The following is an 18287-nucleotide window of genomic DNA, read 5'->3' on the forward strand; positions in this document are numbered from 1 at the left end:
AGTTTTTTTTAAAAAAAACCCGGTGTAAAATAATTTTCGGCCTAAAGCTTTGGTTTATATAGCCCCTATGAAACGTCGACGTTTTAGACCCCAGGATCCGCGCGTTGACCCGATTACCCGGGGAGGATCCGCGCATTTTTGAGAATTAGGTTAATTACCTAATTGATCCTTCTGCCCCTTTTTGTATTTACAATCAAACTTTATTTTATTTATGATTTGGCCCAATATTTTATTTTAGTTTTAATTTAGTCCCGATGGCTATTAAATTATATTCTGGAAAACGTCGCTGTTTTGGGGATAGGGCAATTTGCCCAGTGAGCCTTTTTGATTTTGCGCGCATTTTAAATAGGGCCTTAATTCAGTTTTAGTTCTTTTAAATTCGCCCCGTAATTTGGCTGAACTTTAAATTTAGTCCTATATTTATTTTTTTATTCTATATATATATATTTATATATTGTTATTTGTTTTATTTTAACCTTACTTTTATATTACACATTAAAATTATTTTATTACAAGTATTATTATATTTATTATTATTATTTGTTATTTTCCTCAAATTATTATTATTTTACATCAATTTTTTATATTATTATTATATTTTCACATATATATTATATTTACTAATTATTTATACATGTCATTTTTACTTATAAACTTTCATTGTTTTATGTTATATTTCTTATTTCCTATATATTTTATTATATAACATTTATTATGATTTATTTTTTTATTCTATATTACTTTTTTTTTTATATGTTATGTATCTCATATATTACCAATTATATTATTTATGTTTATATCATATATATCATTTAAAATTTGTAAATTATCATTATTAAAATATATTTTTAACACATATTATATACATATCTAACTATTAATTATTTGTTTATGTATTATTTCATTTTAAACTGATATTTTTGAATCCTTTACATACTTTTAAACCAATATATTTTATATGCATAATTATTATTCTATTTTTGTTATTATATATCACATATTATATTAAATACTATTTTAGAATTACTAATATCACATTTTAATTATGTGTATATTTTGTTAACAATTATTAATTTTATTTTTATTAGATCTGTTATATATTTTTATATTGTATGTGTCATGGGTGTGTTAAATATTATTTTTATAATTATTATTATATGTTATATTTTGTAAACATGTACATTGATATTATATTTTTATTTGCATGTCATATATTATTTAATTATTGCTTTCTTATATATCATGCATTATTTAATTATTACCTTGTATGTTTGTATATTTTGTTTATTCATTCTCAATACATGCTATATATATCTTTGTATGCATATTATTAATATTTGCTATTTTATATGTATGAATCTAATACACGTTCTTTATATCATTGCCATCATTTTGTTTAAATGCACGTATTATTTACCTACTACAATAATATGTTACTATGTATGATTTTATAATGCAATACAATTCCCCACGCATCATCTTTAAAAAGACAAGGCTCCAAAATTTTTAAAAAATATAAAGGCAATGCTTGGTGTTTGAAAATTTCGAAAAAGTAGTGCCCTAACTTATTGGGTTGCGACTTTTCTCGTTAAGTTTGAATAGTCAGGTACCCTTCTAAGTTTTTAAAGGTTTTCAAAACGTAAGCGACTATCTTGGAACTGCAAAGCGATATGTCCTAACTTACTGGATGTAGCATTTTGTCGTTTGAGATAGGGATTTCTAAAAAGGCTAACTTAGTGTCAATACTTTGATACAAGTGAACCCACAAAAATCAAAATATTTTAAAGAGGATTACATCTTAAAATCTTTAAAATTTCCGACATTTAAAGACACTTGATAATCAATTAGGTACCAATTTTTGGGCGTTACGAGGGTGCTAATCCTTCCTCGTACGTAACCGACTCCCGAACTCGTTCTTTTGATTTCGCAGACCAAAACCGATGATTTTAAAACAAAATATTTTAAAGGTGATCCAATCACACCTAAAAAGATTGGTGGCGACTCCCATTTTTGTTTTTTTAAAGTCGATTCCCATTTTTCAAAACTCGATTTAAAAATGGTCTTGACAGTTTAATGTCGCTTTGAATAGGTCTTTTGGATGGTAAACGGATTACTTAGAGTCCAAGTAAGCTTGAAATGGTAAACTTGTTGTTTAAGGTTCATTTTAGGTCTACACGGCCTGAGACACAGGAATGTGACTCAGCCATGTGTCTGGGGACATTATCGTGTGTCATCGATGATTTCTTTAAGGTGTAAGTCAGTGAGTTACATAGCCTAACACATTGTGTGACACACAGACGTGTGGGGCAACTCAGAGAGTTACATGGCCTAGCACACGGGCGTATGACCTTATTCAAAGAGTTACACGGGTGAAGACACGGGTTGAGACACGGTCGTGTGTCCTTAGTTCGATTGCTACATGGCTTGAAACACGGGCGTGTGTCTCATCCGTGTGAGGCACACGACCTGGCCACACAGTCGTGTGACCCTTATTATGCAAATTTTGCATATTTTTCCTAAACTTTCCAAACTATTTCAAATTGGTCCCAAATTGTTTCTACGTTATTTTTAGGGCCTCAAGGGCTCAAGTTGAGGGCAGCATACATGTGTATGAATGGTTTATTATGTGCTTATAATATTGAATGGTATAATGTTTAAATGTTCTGATTGTTTAGTAATATTCTGTAACCCTAATCTGATAACAAAGATGAGCTAGGGGTGTTACAGAACTGGTTTAACATCTAACATCTGTGCATGAGTAAGAATGTTCAACAAGTAACGTCGTTGAGAAAGCAAAAAACCATGCTTGTTGGGAAGAACTTCAACACCAAGTAAGAAAGCATGTCTAAGTCCTTAAGTGAAAATAAACTTGCTAAGAAATGAACAAACTGATTTACCACTGCATCATTATCCCTAGTGATAATTAAATTATCAACATAAAAAAGTAGATACAATAAATGGCCATCATATTTGAAGACGAAAAGAGATGTATCAACATGTGAATTTTTGAAGCCTGAGTAAAGTAGGAAATTGCAGAGTTTTTGACACCAAGCTCGAGGTGCTCGTTTTAGGCCATAGATATCTTTTCGAAGCTTATATACATATGATGGAAAATCTCGATCAATGAACCCTGACAGTTGACTCATATACATATTCTTATTGAGATGGCCTTATAAAAGGATGTTGTTGACATCAAGCTAACGAAGGGACCAACCACAACTTACTGCAAGACTAAGAACAAGACGGATGGTGGTTAGTTTGATTTTCGAACTAAAGGTGTAATGATAATAAACTCCTAAACATTGATGAAACCCTTTTGCAACTAATCGTGCCTTGTACATGTTAATGGAACTATCAGAGTTATGTTTAATTCAAAAAATCCACTTACAACCCACTACATTTTGACTAGAATTAGATAGCACTAGCTCCCAAGTTCCATTTCAAACAAGAGCATCATATTCTTCCAACATCACTCCATGCCATTTTGTTTTTTTTAAAGCTTGAGTTATTGTTGTAGGTTCAAGGTCAAGCGATTTGGATAATTGGGTATGAAGGTTTAATTTTTGAATAGGTTTATGAATGTTGGCTTTTGCTCTGGTTTGCATTGGATGGTTTGGTCATGGTGTGTTTTGGGTAGGTTAAGAGACGGGTGGTAAGGGGTTTGTAGTGGAAGTCAGTGGGATGAATTGGATTTGAGCCATTTATGAAGTGGTGGGAAGTGGCTGTTTAGTTTGTCACGAGTAGAGATTGTGTTGGAGCTTCGCATTGGGGCTGTTGGGTACCGACTTCGAATGGAGATATGCATGATGGTGGGATGTCGTCTTGTATTAATGGTAGAATCCAAGTGGAAACAGTGGTGGAATCTAGATGAGGAGTTTGAGTAAGTAATGTTGTAAACGGTAAGACAATCTCAATAAACTTCACATGTCTAGAAGCATAGATTTTGGTTGTGGATGGATTATAACAAAAATAAGCACTTTGAATGAGAGAGTACTTAAGAAAAATGCATGGTTTGTGTGTTCATATGGGTAAAGCCAAGTATATTACATACAACCAAAGACTTTGAGTTTGGAATAATTAAAAGAAGCATCAAATATTCTTTCATAAGGAGAAAAATATTGCAGTGTCAGGGTTGGCATGCAATTGATCAAATATATTGCATTGGCAAAAGAATTAGGCCAAAAAGTTAATAGAATAGATACATGGAAAAGTAAAATGAGACATGATTCCACAATATGGAGATGACACCGCTCGGAGAAGCCATTGTACTCGGGAGTATGGGTTGGAGTAGTAAAATGAGATATACCATTCGCAGATTACCAAGAGTAGTATATTCATCACCATTTTCTGAATACACTGTTTTGATTTTTTTTTATCAAAATGGTTTTCTACGAGTGCTTTAAATATGATGAAAATCTTTTTCAGTTCTGATTTTTGTTTGATGGGTTAAAACCAAATATACTTCTGGTAATATGATAAATAAAAATAACATAATATTTAAAGCTGTCATAGGAAATAACTGGTAAGGTCCAAATATTAGAAAAAAACTATTTGAAGTGGTCAATTGGAAACTAAAGTAGACGTAGATAATGAAAGCTTATAACTCTTTTTCCAATGACATACATTACATGAAAAAGGTGAGACCAAGGAAGATAAATATAAGTTGAACCTAGAGACAACATGTTGTAAGATAGGAAATGCAGGGTGTCCTAATGGATAATGCCACTTTGTCAAAGTGGTTTTGACACTGGAAAAAGCAAAGGGTGAAGAAGATGAGGAAGAGGTTGGCCACTTATATACACCATCCTTAGTTTGACCTATCAAAAGTGTTGCCCTCGTGTGAAGTTCATTCATAAGAAAAGAATAAGGCAAGGATTCAATGGAAACATTGTTTGAGATGCAAAATTGGGAAATTGAAATCAAGTTCTTTTTCATATGTGGACTACAAAGAACGTTATTTAAGGTAAATTGAGCATTGGGAGTTTGGATAGATGTGGAACTAATATGAATGATTAGAAGTGTAGTGCCATCTCCAATCATAATGTCGTTAGAGGCCTCGGTATGGTGCATGAAATGGTAGATTGTTGAAGTTAAAAGTGACATGGTTAGAAGTACCACTGCCCAAAAGCCATGTTGATGTAACAGAAATATTGGTAGAAAAATGAGCTATTGGTTGCCATGGAGAGATTATTGTTTGAGCATTGGAGTTGTTAGATGACTCAACTTGAACCAGATAAAAGGACGGGAAACTTTTGGCTATATGTCCCTGAATTTGACAAATTTGGCAATGTCAAGATAAGGTCACAGAGAATAACACTCAGTCCATGGGGTTTTAGGCCTGAGTAATGCAACAGAGCAAGTAGAAGAACTGGGTGATGGGTGCCAACCTATATTGTTAATGCTAGTTGTTGTAGGTGATCTCCAGTTGTTGATGTGTCCTGCAGTAGTGCCAGAGTTTGAAAAATTACGGTGTAACACCCTTATACCCGACCTGGTTACTGGACCAAGTAATAGTAAAATGACCAACTTAGTATGTAACACCCCTAACCCGTATCTGTCGCCAAAATAGGGTTACGAGACATTACCAACCAATACACATCATTCTCATACATTTAAGCATTCATAATCATAGTCCATTCAAATCATTTACAATGTCCATAATATAGGTCTATCAGACCTTAAAACATGCTTTGAAGAGGTTCGGGACTAAACCGATAACATTTACAAACTTTGAGAAACATAGAAAATTTTCAAGTTTTTAAGGGTCATACGCCCGTGTGAACAAGCCATGTGCCTCACACGACTATCAGACACGTCTGTGTCACAGGCCGTCTGAAAATAGGGCATACATACTGACTTGTACCACACGACCGAGGGCATGCCCGTGTGCCAGGCCGTGTGAAATCTAAGAGGGTTACTGACTTGGGTCACACGGCCGACCACACGCCCATGTACTAGCCCGTATGACACACACAGCGAAACGACACACCCGTGTGTCTAGGGCGTGTCAAAACTGTAGGATATACCAACTTTAATTCGTAAGGTACCCTAGGGGACACACGGCCGTGTAACATAGCAGTGTGTCGCACACGGTTGAGACGCACACCCGTGTCTCTGCCCGTGTGGACAAAAATAGGCCATTTGATAAGCCAATTTGCCACCCTAACCACTAGTACACTTAGCAAACAAATTGGTACTAATTCAACACATAAATAGGTAGCCAAAACATGGCAATTCATACATATATCATGCCATCTATATTCAACCATATCAACTACTTAATTCCATATTCAAAACATACCAAATCAATATGCCAAAATCATCAATCTCACATGACTATTAATTGCATTTACTCATCAAAATATCACCTATTTCATGACACAAATTGCATTATATCTCTATCTCAAAATCAAACCACAAGATGCTAATCTTTCAAGCACTAATACATCATTTATTAAACAACCAAATAACAACTATTTGGCTATATCAATAACTATGGCAAACATAAAAAATAAGCCAACATATAAGGCATTATATACATCACATACATATCACTTATCAAACACAATTCAAGCGAACTTAAATGGCTATACACATAATCATTTACAAGCCAAATCACATGGCTAACATCATAGCTCAAAACATAACAAAATGACACTAGCCTATACATGCCATATACCATATATACAAAGCTCTAAAAGTACCAACGAATTAGTCGATAGTGTGATGTTGGTTCCTGATGATCCCTGATGTCCGAGATAGCTTTGATAATCTATAAAACATGGAAAGAACACACCAAATATGCTTTAAAAGCTTAGTGAGCCATATACAAATAAAGCTATCATATGAATCACAACATTTCTATCAATAGACCAAGTACAAGTAAACACATATAGTTACACAAACCTTTCTCAATGAGTACATATGCATTTTCTCATGTAAACTTATCAATTACTTCACTTTCCAATACTTGTATGAATCTCGTACGTGCCTGAGTCATTTAACTCATTAATACATACTTTCTGAACTTGTCTTTGCCCATTGAACCATTCGAAATTATTAAGGATACTCAAAAATCACATAAGCTCGTACAATGCCATATCCCAGATATGGTCTTACATGTTATCACACATCGATGCCACTATCCCAGACAGGGTCTTACACGAAATCAATTAACAATGCCAATGTCCCAAACATGGTCTTACACATAATCTCAAAACAATGCCAATGTCCCAAACATGGTCTTACATGTAATCACATCACGATAACCTAATGTCATGACATTCATATCCTATACTATTCCTAAAGTTCGTTCAAGACTTTTGGATGTTGTAATTTTATCTATTCTTGCTCGTATTTGCTCTTTCAACATTCATAGGATTTCGATGACAAGTAATTACATATAATTCAATAGAAAGACATTTATTTACATATGAACTTACCTCGTAGTCGGAAGTAACAGACGGGGTCGACTATTCGATAACTTTCGTTTTCCCCGGATCTAAATCCGATTTCTTTTGTTCTTGATCTATATACATTCAAAACTAACCCTTTTATTCATCAACACGTTCAATTTCATCCACAAACACATATTTGGGCATTTTTTCACTTTAGCCCCTAAAGTTACACTTTATTCAATTTAGTCCCTATTTCATAAATACACAAAATTCACCATATTTGACAAAACCCATGCTTGGCTGAATTCTGTATAGGTCCCTAGTAGCCCATATTTTTTATTTATTTCATAATTTAACACCTCAATTTACATTTTTCTCAATTTAATCCCTTATTAACATTTTTGTCAAAAATCACTTTATAAAACATGTATATCAAACACCAAGCTTGCATAATTCGTCATCAAACATCATAAAACTCATGGATTCATCAATGGCATTTTACAAAATCATCAAAAATTTCAGAAATTAAGGACATTGGCATAGAAATTAGCTCACGATGATTCATAAACCAGACAGGGTCTTTTTCTCAAATTGAGCTATTAAACGATAAAATTAGCTCACGAATTTTTCACACACATATATTCACATGCTGTAGACACCAAAAATAATATTAAAATAATTTTACGACCTCAGACTTGTGGTTCCAAAACCACTATTCTGATTTAGCTAAAACCGGACTGTTACATAGTATTTCACTGATAAAAACTTAATTATTACAAGTTACTTAGCTCAAATTACATTATTGATATTAATTATGAAACTGATAAATATATCTTAGGTCATCATTGCATTTACAACTACATTTTGAAGTCAAAAACAAAATTTTAAGAAATACAAGGCACTCAACCATGTCTCTAAGCTGTGTAAGTCTCTAAAACGTATGGTTTATTTAAACACTACCTCCAATAGTCAGACGACCGTGCATATGGCCTGTGTGAGCCACACGGTCGGGTTGATAACCCGTGTAACAAACTGGAATCATGTGGTTCCAAGGAAAACTTTTCCCAAAAGACACATAGTCATGCCACCAGCCCGTGTATGCTACATGACTTTGTGGTTAGGCCGTGTAACTTTCTGAACTCGTGTCCCTTATAGTTTGAAAATTTTGAAAACTTTTAAAAATTCTTGCAACTTAGTCCCTACATGAAAACTCAATTTCATTCCATTTAAAACTCTAATTTCAGTATAAAAGACACTCAAACACTTCTATATTACCATACAACATTAACATACTAAAATTTCATTTAAATCCTTCAAAAATTACAAATTTTGAAACATGGCCTATCATACTTAAATCCTTAACTAAAAAAAAAACTATGTACATGCCATTTCTACATCAAATCAAAATACCTATTTTCTTGAGCTTGAGGATGTGATGAGATGAGCAACTAACTACCCCAATCAAACTCATCCAATCTAACTGCACCTACGCGTTGAAAATAAACGCGTTAAGCCGATGAAAGCTTATTAAGCACTATAAGAATAAATGAACATAAAATATGTATAATATGTTACAAATCTGCATCGTACTTCCATACCTAAATATCATTATAACTAGACATTTATTTCTAAAAAAAGTACTTACCTTGAATAATTTTCATACTTACCTTGATACTTTAAATACTTGTATTACTTTCATTTCATACATTTCCCCACAGTAGACCATTTAGAACAATTTAAGATATACAAATCAAGTATAATGGTGCAACTATATGCACAAGTAAATGGAGAGCACCAAGGTGCTATACAGAGAACACAAACGTGCTAACCAGAGAGCACAAACATGCTAGAAAATAGAAAGAGCGCTGAGGATCCTTAATGGCATGCGACTAATATCCTAATAGTTCTAATTCTATCTACTTGGGCACAAAAGTTGAGTTTCATACATTTATATACTTTAGATAAGTATTTAGGAAAAGATTTCACATTTTTTTCCATCTTTCACAATTTAGTCCCCATTTCATAAATCCAAGTATAACACCTTTTTCACACATATTTCTTTCACAACATCATTACTCAATATTCAAACAAATATACAATTTCATGTTCTTCACCTATATTTCTCTTTACAAATCTCATAATTTCATAATTTAATCATTTATTTAATATCTATTTATATATACAATTTACATTTCTATCCTAGATAATTTTCATATTACAACGTAAACATTTAAAAAAATAAATTAAAATCTTGTAGTACTTACAACAAAAGTTGAAATGAAGTTTTTTTTTCTCTTCTCACTTTTTTGACTTCTCTTTTCCTTTTCCTTTAATTGGCTCTTCAACCTTCTTCTCTTTTTCTTAAATACATAACAAAGTACATAATATTATCAAGTTAAAACAACAACTAAATAACTTTTCCCATGCTATTTAATAAAATTAACATGTATGTTATGAAAGATTTTATCTTTTCTTACCTTAAATACTTGATATTACAACTAAACCCTACCTTTCTCTCTTCTTCAACTCCTCTATGGAAGCTCCCCTCACAAAACTAAGGTATCTATTAGCTTTATCTAGTGTCTTTACTTAAGAAACATAAAAAAATGGAAGATTTTGAGCTTGATTTTGCTCAACAATGTTGGAAGGACATGTTTGGGATAAAAGTAAATGTTTAGAAAAGAAGGGATAAAAATGACGGTTTGGAGAGAAAGATGGATGTTTTTCTTCATCTTTCTACATATTTCCTTTAAAATAATTAAACTTGTCAAATTGTTAATGAGACCCTTAGCCATCCATCTTTATATATTGACCCATTATCATTATGTCTAAAAATATCTATTTGGCTAACTACAATTGTATCCTTCTTCATCTTTCATAATTCCTAGCATGACTCGTACTTAACTTTTGGTAAACTTTTTCTTAATCCTCCCTTCCTTTATACCACCACTATGTATCTCCAAACTTTTTATTTTTCCTACTTTGACCACAACAATTTCTATACCCTTCTAATTAAGTCAATACTTCTATTTAAAATTTTCCTACTTATGGAGTATTTTCTAATTTCCTATCAAGATTAAATACTTCATAATTTAATACTTAAAATTTCTATTTATTCTATTTCAAGAATTTCCAACTAAATTATAACTCGATACTTCACTGTACCAAACTCTGAGGCATATTGTGAATGTTACAGTGGTCCTTGTTGTTGGTTTGATTTGTTGGATAAGCAGAACCAGAAAAATATAAGGGATCACTTTTGGTACCCTAGACAGAGGTTTCAAAATTTATAGGTTTTTCATGTAATTCTTCAAAAGAGATTAAATTGTCTCTGGCTTAAACTGCATGAACCAACTCTCTTTCAGCTTTACCAAATTGTCTAGGACCTTCTCAATGAGGTATTCATCATTGACTAACACATCGAGAATGGCAAGTTCATTTGATTTGGCCTTAATGGTTTGAAGGAATTTTGTAATGCTAAGAGAGCCCTTAGTAAGTGTCACATCCCAAAAACTGGGTTTGTAGAAATTGGGTTAATGAATCGATAGTGGTCACACCTAAATTTTTTAAGATGACCTTTGCATATTTGATAACATGTATCAAGTCTAGTGATTAAGTAGTGGTGGAGTTGTTCTTGAAGACATGAGCTCGAATTCCTTCCCTCACATTATTTTCTATTTGGTGCAATTTTGCTTCAAACCATAATAAATGTCACACCATGTTTTTAAATAAATGTTAACGAGCAAGTGAGTTGGCCTAGTGGTTAGGAGCATAATTAGATTCCATTAGGTCCTACGATCAATTCCCTACATCCTCATTTTATTTACTAAAATTTTTGGCTCATAAAACCTTAGTCAAAGTTTCCATTACTGTCCACTCCTAGTTACCATGCAAGGGAAGATTCTTTCCTTTTTTCACTCCACATGTTCCCCATGATCCACTTTTCATGCCATTGTCTCCCAAAGCTTCCATTTTCTCCCATTTACCAAGCCTGAACCATCCATCCCACCTAAGATAATCGCCATTCACATTTTTCTTTCAATTTGTTTTCTCCTCCTCCCCCTTGGCCGTTCCTTCTCCTTGCTCCTCCCGTTCTCCCTTTTTTGTTCTATTTTAGCCTCTAAACCTCCTCATTTTCACCGCTAATTTCAATTATTTTCACCACCACTTTATATCATTCTTCATCACCAAACCACTACTTCACCATCCCTGTATCACTACCGCACCACCACCGTCATTAGTCACAATTTTTCACAAATTTTTATCTTCTCTTCACTTCTTTAGTGATAATTGATCTACTAATCTTCTCTTAAGTTCATAGATTATTTCTATTTCTAACCTATTCTTTTTATTTTGGATGTTGAACTCCTCATTAGATAAATCTCCTTTTTCGAATGATTATTCTAGCGATTGTTGATCTCTCCAACTTAATCTTAGTAACGTAAGTATCTATGGGGAAAACCCATATCAATTTATCCATTACTTATAACCGTGAATAGGGGCTGATTTTTATGTGATTATTTTTGACAAGTTGATTTGATTATTCAGATTCTCTACACCCACAAAAAATCAATCAGATTTCTTCACAAAAAGGAAATAAGAGTAAGTTTTCTACTCAAACTCTTATGAGTTAGAGATTGAATTCATGGTCAAGACTAATAATTTTATTTTTTTAATAAATCATCTTTTAAATCAGATCAAGTGGAAGATTTGTCTTTTTGTCCCATCACTGAAGATTGGAGTTTAGATCTAGTGCAAAGGCTAATCATCAGGTGTGGATTGAACTTATTAGAAAATTTGCATATGGGCTTATTGCCAAATATTAGATATATATTTATTTAAGATTGAAAACTTGATAGGAGTCCCATAATGTGAAATATTAAGAATACCTTATGTATTCATAAAGAGATGCTAAATCCATAATAAGGGGGAGAATACAAGTAAGTAGTTTGAACTGATTATTTTGTTAATGTATATTATAATTGATATGACTTGATGATTGTTGTAAAATTGTGTATACTAACTCTTATGTTATGTGATTTTATGGCAATATTGGTTATGCATGAAATATATAAATAATAGCATTGTTCTGATAATTGAGACATGGTTTGCATGTTAAGCATGTCAACTGTATTAATTATAAATTCGACGCATGTTAAGCACGCCACTGAAAATATTGTTCATATGCCATATCACATGCATAGGGTTGGGATGATTATGAGGGGAATAAGACTTTGGTAGTTTTACTAAAATATTGAATGACTTGGCCACAACGTTATTGAGCAGCTTGGCCACAATGCTATTGAGTGGCTTGTCTACAACGTTATTGAGTGGCTTGACCATAATGATGCAACTTGACTGCGATATTGAGTGGCTTGGCCACAAACGTTATTGAGTGACTTGACCACAACGATGTAGCTTGACTGCGATATTAAGTGGCTTGGCCATAATGTGATGCATTATTGGATGGACAAGTTCTGGGGAACTCTTTATAGTGTGTAATGGAGATGGGTACGAATGATTTTTAAAAACTTGCATTGATTTCTAAAAAAGCTCTGTATTGACATTCTCATGCACCTTAATATATGTGAGATGATGTTGAATATAAGTGTTGCTATATTCATGAAATGTATGGCTTAAATTTTTTTCTCTTTTATGTTGAATTCACACTAGGCTTTAAAAGTTCATCCCTTTAAAGTTTTCCCACTTTTCAGATAACCTACGAGGCTAGGACTTGGATACAGCTATTAGAGGAGTTTCTCGGACGTTTTTATACATAAGTATTTTAAATTAAGTTTAATACTTATTTTAGGATTATAATAAGTTTGTTTATGGACTGTGGCATGGGATATTACTTTGGGGATTTTTATTCTATTTCGCATGACTTGATTGCATGATATTAAGTTTTAAAAACTGCATAAATTAGTGTTTGATAAGATTATGCATGAAACTTAGTTTTTATTAAAACTTGGCAAAAACATTCTTTTTCGCCGCACAACGAAAAGAAGTTTTAGACAAAGATATGACTTAGTTTTTGAGGTTTTAAATTGTCTATTGATCTTTTATTGAATTTACATAAAATATTGATTTTTAACAAAATATGGTTTTAGCAAATTTTTTCATTGTGATTTTTATAAAAATCTGTCAATATTACATTTTTTCCACTGCAATTCTGAGAAATGAGTCTTTAATAAAATTAGACTTAGTTTTCAAAATTACTAATGTTTACAAATGAGATTTCTAATGACATTTGATTTTCTGGAGTTAACGTGTTTTCCCAAATAAAGTCGAATAGCCAAGTTCTCTAGTTTTGCATAAAAAGGCAAATAATTTTGAAATATGATTGGAATTATAACATTTTTGAATAGTGATCAAACTTTTACAAATAAAATATCGAAATCATCGATTTCTAAATTTTCATGTTATTGCGAAAGCAAGTTAAATATTCGATTTCACTAGTTACTTATATGGTTTAAAAAAGTATGTTTGAAAACTACGAAAGTTTTTCTAGGCCAATCCAGTGGCCAAGGTAGCTTTTGAATTCAACCATAACAATTGGGCCTGGATTGGGAGGTTACAGTAAGATTCTTGAAGTGAGTTTTCATTTGCTTGATTCCTCATTGGGATGACTTTGCATAAGTGGTGGCTAAGGTTGTCCATGCTTCTCATGCAGTTTTGGCTCATGATATGAATGAAATTATTGTAGGAGATAAGGAACCAATGATCGTATTCAAAATTAATTGATCTTGTCGAATCCATATTGTATAGGCGTGATTCGACATAGTAACTTGGTTTTGGGTGATCGTAGCGGGTGGGCAAGGTTTTGATCCATCAATATATCCCAAAAGATCATATCTGACAAAGAAGGTTTGAAACTGTAGTTTCCATGAAACATAATTGGTAGATGTAAGTTTAAATGGAGTTTGGGTTGTAACATTGATAGTAATCAAGGTGTTGTGAGGTTCATTTGTATTGTGGATAGTGGGTGTAGAGTTGTTGGTGTTCATGATGGGAAAAGAAAGTTAATGCATTGATACCATGACAGAAGAATGGAATTCTTCACCTTTCATTTCTCATTTCAATGATATATATACACATTTGAAGCCTGAAACTAACTCTTATATATCTGGAGTACATCAAGATAGAAAACAAAAGAAAAGAAATTTGAAATACAAACAGATATGACGGGATTCCATAGGAACCGGTCTTGTGGTGGAAGTATTTTGTTAGGATTTTCTCAAGCTTGAACATTTTTAGATTCAAATTTTTTTTGAACTCAATTTTTTTTAATTCGAGCTTGGATCAAGTCGTGCAAGCTCTAATAAATTCAAATAATTTTGAATTTTTTAAGTTATTAATATTTTAATTTCGAATTTAATAATTCACTTTGCTTTTATAGATCACAACAAAATTCAGATTTGTTTTATAAAAAACATAAATTATAGATATTTAATAGAGTTCTTTATATAAAATAATTAAATTGCTAATTGTATGTAAAATGTATTATATGATACGTATATTACCTAAAAAAATATCTTTTATTGTTTATTATTATACTATATTGACAATTAAATAATTTTTATCCTTTTTATTAAATTTATAAACATAATACTCATATTCCAAAATTTTTTTTCAAACTCCAAATATATTATACTAAACCCAAGCCCAAATAATATTCACACACTTGAAAGTTAGCCTTCCTATTATATTATATAATACTATATCATATAATATATTTTATATTAGTTTATATATATGGATTAATGATTAAACATTATAATATTATGTAATACTATATCTTTTATTATAATCAATAATATAACAATAGTTATATATATATGTATATGTATTTAAAGTTTTAGTAATAGTTACATATTATATTACTATATCATGTAATACTATTTCATTTACTATAGTTAGCGATTAAAATGAACTTTACCGACCAAATTGAGCCAATTCAAGCAAATCAATTGGTAAATTCGATTTTGATTTTGGACCAATTAACAGTTGAAAAAAATGATTTTTTGTTGAAAAAATTCAGTTTAGAAAATGATTTTTTGTTGCACAACGGAAAATTACTTTTTTCCTAAAATTGAGTCTTTGTATTATTTATAGCAATGATAAACCGTAATTTATACATATTTTTATCCCATGCTTAGCACATTTATGGATGGTTTCTCCTTAGATTTGGTGAATTTGATGCTCCTAATTCTTTAATTTCATGTTTTATACTTAGGTGAGTATAGGAGAGTAAAAAGAGCGAGAAACTGGCCGAAATCGGAGAAAATGGACCCACATGGGAAATCAACACGGCCTGGAATTCCTCACACGGGCATGTCACACGGCCGTGTCCCTTTGGCAGGATCGAAGCATGACTTACACGGGTAGACTACACGCCCATGCCTATTCAACAGCCTCGACCACGAGCTGGAGTATTCGCACACGAACTTGTCCCTGCCGAGCCCAAGTATAACCTCGTTTGGAAAAAGGCCAATTTTGAGGGCTCTTAGGCATTCTAAAGCCTATTTAAACACCCGATGAGACACTTAGGAAGGGGGATGCAGAGTAGGAGGCAAGGAATTACTCAAGGGAAGCCGATTAGTCCATATCAGAAGCCAGATTCATCATCAAGATTGAAGATCTCCCTTCAATTTCCATTTAGAGGTTTTAGGTTTTCTTTATGTTTTGTATTCATTATTCTTCTGAGATGTTTTCTTCTATAATTATGAACTAAACCCCCTAAATACCTAAGGGGAATGAAACCTAAGACGGATCTTGTTATTATTATCTGAATTGTATGATAAATATTTGACTTATTCTTAATTATGTGTTCTTAATTCTTGTTTTAATATTCCAGGATATTGATTCAAGTTAATGCTCTTATTCAGAGGAGGAATAGACCTTGTCTAAGAGTAAATTTGTCATAATTAAGCGGAGTTAATTGCACGCCTAGAGATAGGGTGATAAGATTTTGCCGGATTAGGGTGAAACCTAATAAGGGGATCCATAGATCGAGTTAATGTAACACTAGGTGTTAATTAGAAAGAGATTTCAATTAATCAACCTAGGGTTAGGCGTTATTAACTTAGGGATTTCTATGGATCAAGTCAAATGAATAAATTGTCTAATTCAGAGTCAAATAATAAGTGAAGTCTAGGTGGTTTTTTCCTTGGGTATTGTCTTAATCAATCGAACTTTCCCAAAAGCTTTTCCCCAATTTCTCTCTGTGCACTCTTAGTTTAGTTAATTAATTTAGATAAAGAAATCCCTTAATTTTTAGGCTAGATAATAAAAAGAAAGTAATTACTAGTACTCTTGGTTCCTTTGGGTTTCGACAATCCGGTCTTGCTAAAGCTATACTACTGTTCGATAGGTACACTTGCCTTCATCGTGATAATAGTTAGTTTCAAGAACGCTTAATTATAAATTTTTAAAACCTGTCACGAATATCACGTATCAAGTTTTTGGCGCCGTTTCCAGGGAACTAGGATTTTAGGAACACTCAATTCTTATTACTTTAGTCATTTTACTTTATTTGCAATTAAAATTTTTATTTTCTTTTCTAGTTTTTCTTTTATTCATTCTTGGCAGGTTTTTATAGTGTATGACTAGAAGAAACCCGTCGAGACCATTATTGTTTGATAGTGAGATTGATTGCACAATTACCAGAAACCGAAGAGAAGTAAGGCGAAGCTTATGATACACAGAAGAAGAGCAAGAGGACGATACTTCAACCATAACCGAGGAGATGGCCGACAACCAGGAAAATTCATTACCTCCTGCGATTGCTGCTAATCAGAATCCTGCTTCACGTACTATGTATGATTATGCTAAACCTTCTTTAACAGGAACTGAGTCGAGCATAGTTAGGCTTGCTGTTGCTGCCAATAATTTTGAACTAAAACTTAACACCATTCAAATGATCCAACAGTTTGTTCAGTTTGATGGTTTGTAGGACGAGGATCCCAACGCTCACTTGGCAAATTTCTTAAAGTTTTGTGACACTTTTAAAATCAATAGCGTTTCTGATGATGCCATTCGCCTTCGGTTGTTTCCCTTTTTGTTAAGGAATAAGGCTAAACAACGGTTGAACTCGTTACCACGAGGGTCAATCACTACTTAGGAACAAATGACCGAAAAGTTTTTTATTAAAATATTTTTTGCCGGCTAAAATAACAAATTAGGTAATGATATCTCCTCTTTTGTGCAGATGGATTTAGAAACACTCTACGATGCATGGGAGAGATACAAGGATTTGTTGAGAAGGTTCCCTCACCATGGTTTACCACTCTGGCTATAGGTTCGAACATTTCACAATGGCCTGAATCCTTCGACTCGACAGATGATTGACGCAGCCGCTGGTGAGACTATCAATAATAAAACACCTGATGATGTTTATGAATTTATAGAAGAGATGTCACTGAATAATTATCAGTGGCAAGTCATGAGGACAAAGCCAACAAAAACAGCTGTTGTTTATAACATTGCTTCGATCACCATGCTCTCTAATCAGGTAGAACTCTTGAATAAGAAAATTGATGGTTTTCTTAGTTCTTCACAGGTTCACCTAGTAATACAGTGCGAAGCAAGTAGAGGTGGATCAAGCAATTCAGATTACCCACCCTATGGCCACAACATGGAGAACGAGCAGTTAAATTACATGGGTAATAATCATCGATCTCAAAATAATCCTTATAGTAATACTTACAATGCAGGTTGGAGGAACCACCCAAATTTCTCATGGGAAGGCCGAGGAAATCAGCGACCACCACTACCTCCAGGCTTCCAACAACCAACCTACCAACAACAGAAAAAGCCGAACCTTGAGGAGATGCTAACAAAATTCATCTTAGTGTCAGAAACTCATTTTTAGAATACCGAGCAGCATTT

The 18287-nt window shown here is 32.8% G+C and overlaps 1 non-coding gene across 1 annotated transcript; it reads right to left on the minus strand.

Annotated features, from left to right (window-relative positions):
• Positions 1 to 17574: 17574 nt before the first annotated feature.
• Positions 17575 to 17681, minus strand: LOC121211782 (small nucleolar RNA R71). Its single transcript, XR_005907000.1, has one exon. It is a non-coding gene; the product is annotated as a small nucleolar RNA R71 (small nucleolar RNA).
• Between the last annotated feature and the right edge of the window lie 606 nt (positions 17682 to 18287).

The sequence above is a fragment of the Gossypium hirsutum genome, chromosome A12 (genome assembly GCF_007990345.1).
Source record: "Gossypium hirsutum isolate 1008001.06 chromosome A12, Gossypium_hirsutum_v2.1, whole genome shotgun sequence".
Classification (NCBI taxonomy): domain Eukaryota; kingdom Viridiplantae; phylum Streptophyta; class Magnoliopsida; order Malvales; family Malvaceae; genus Gossypium; species Gossypium hirsutum.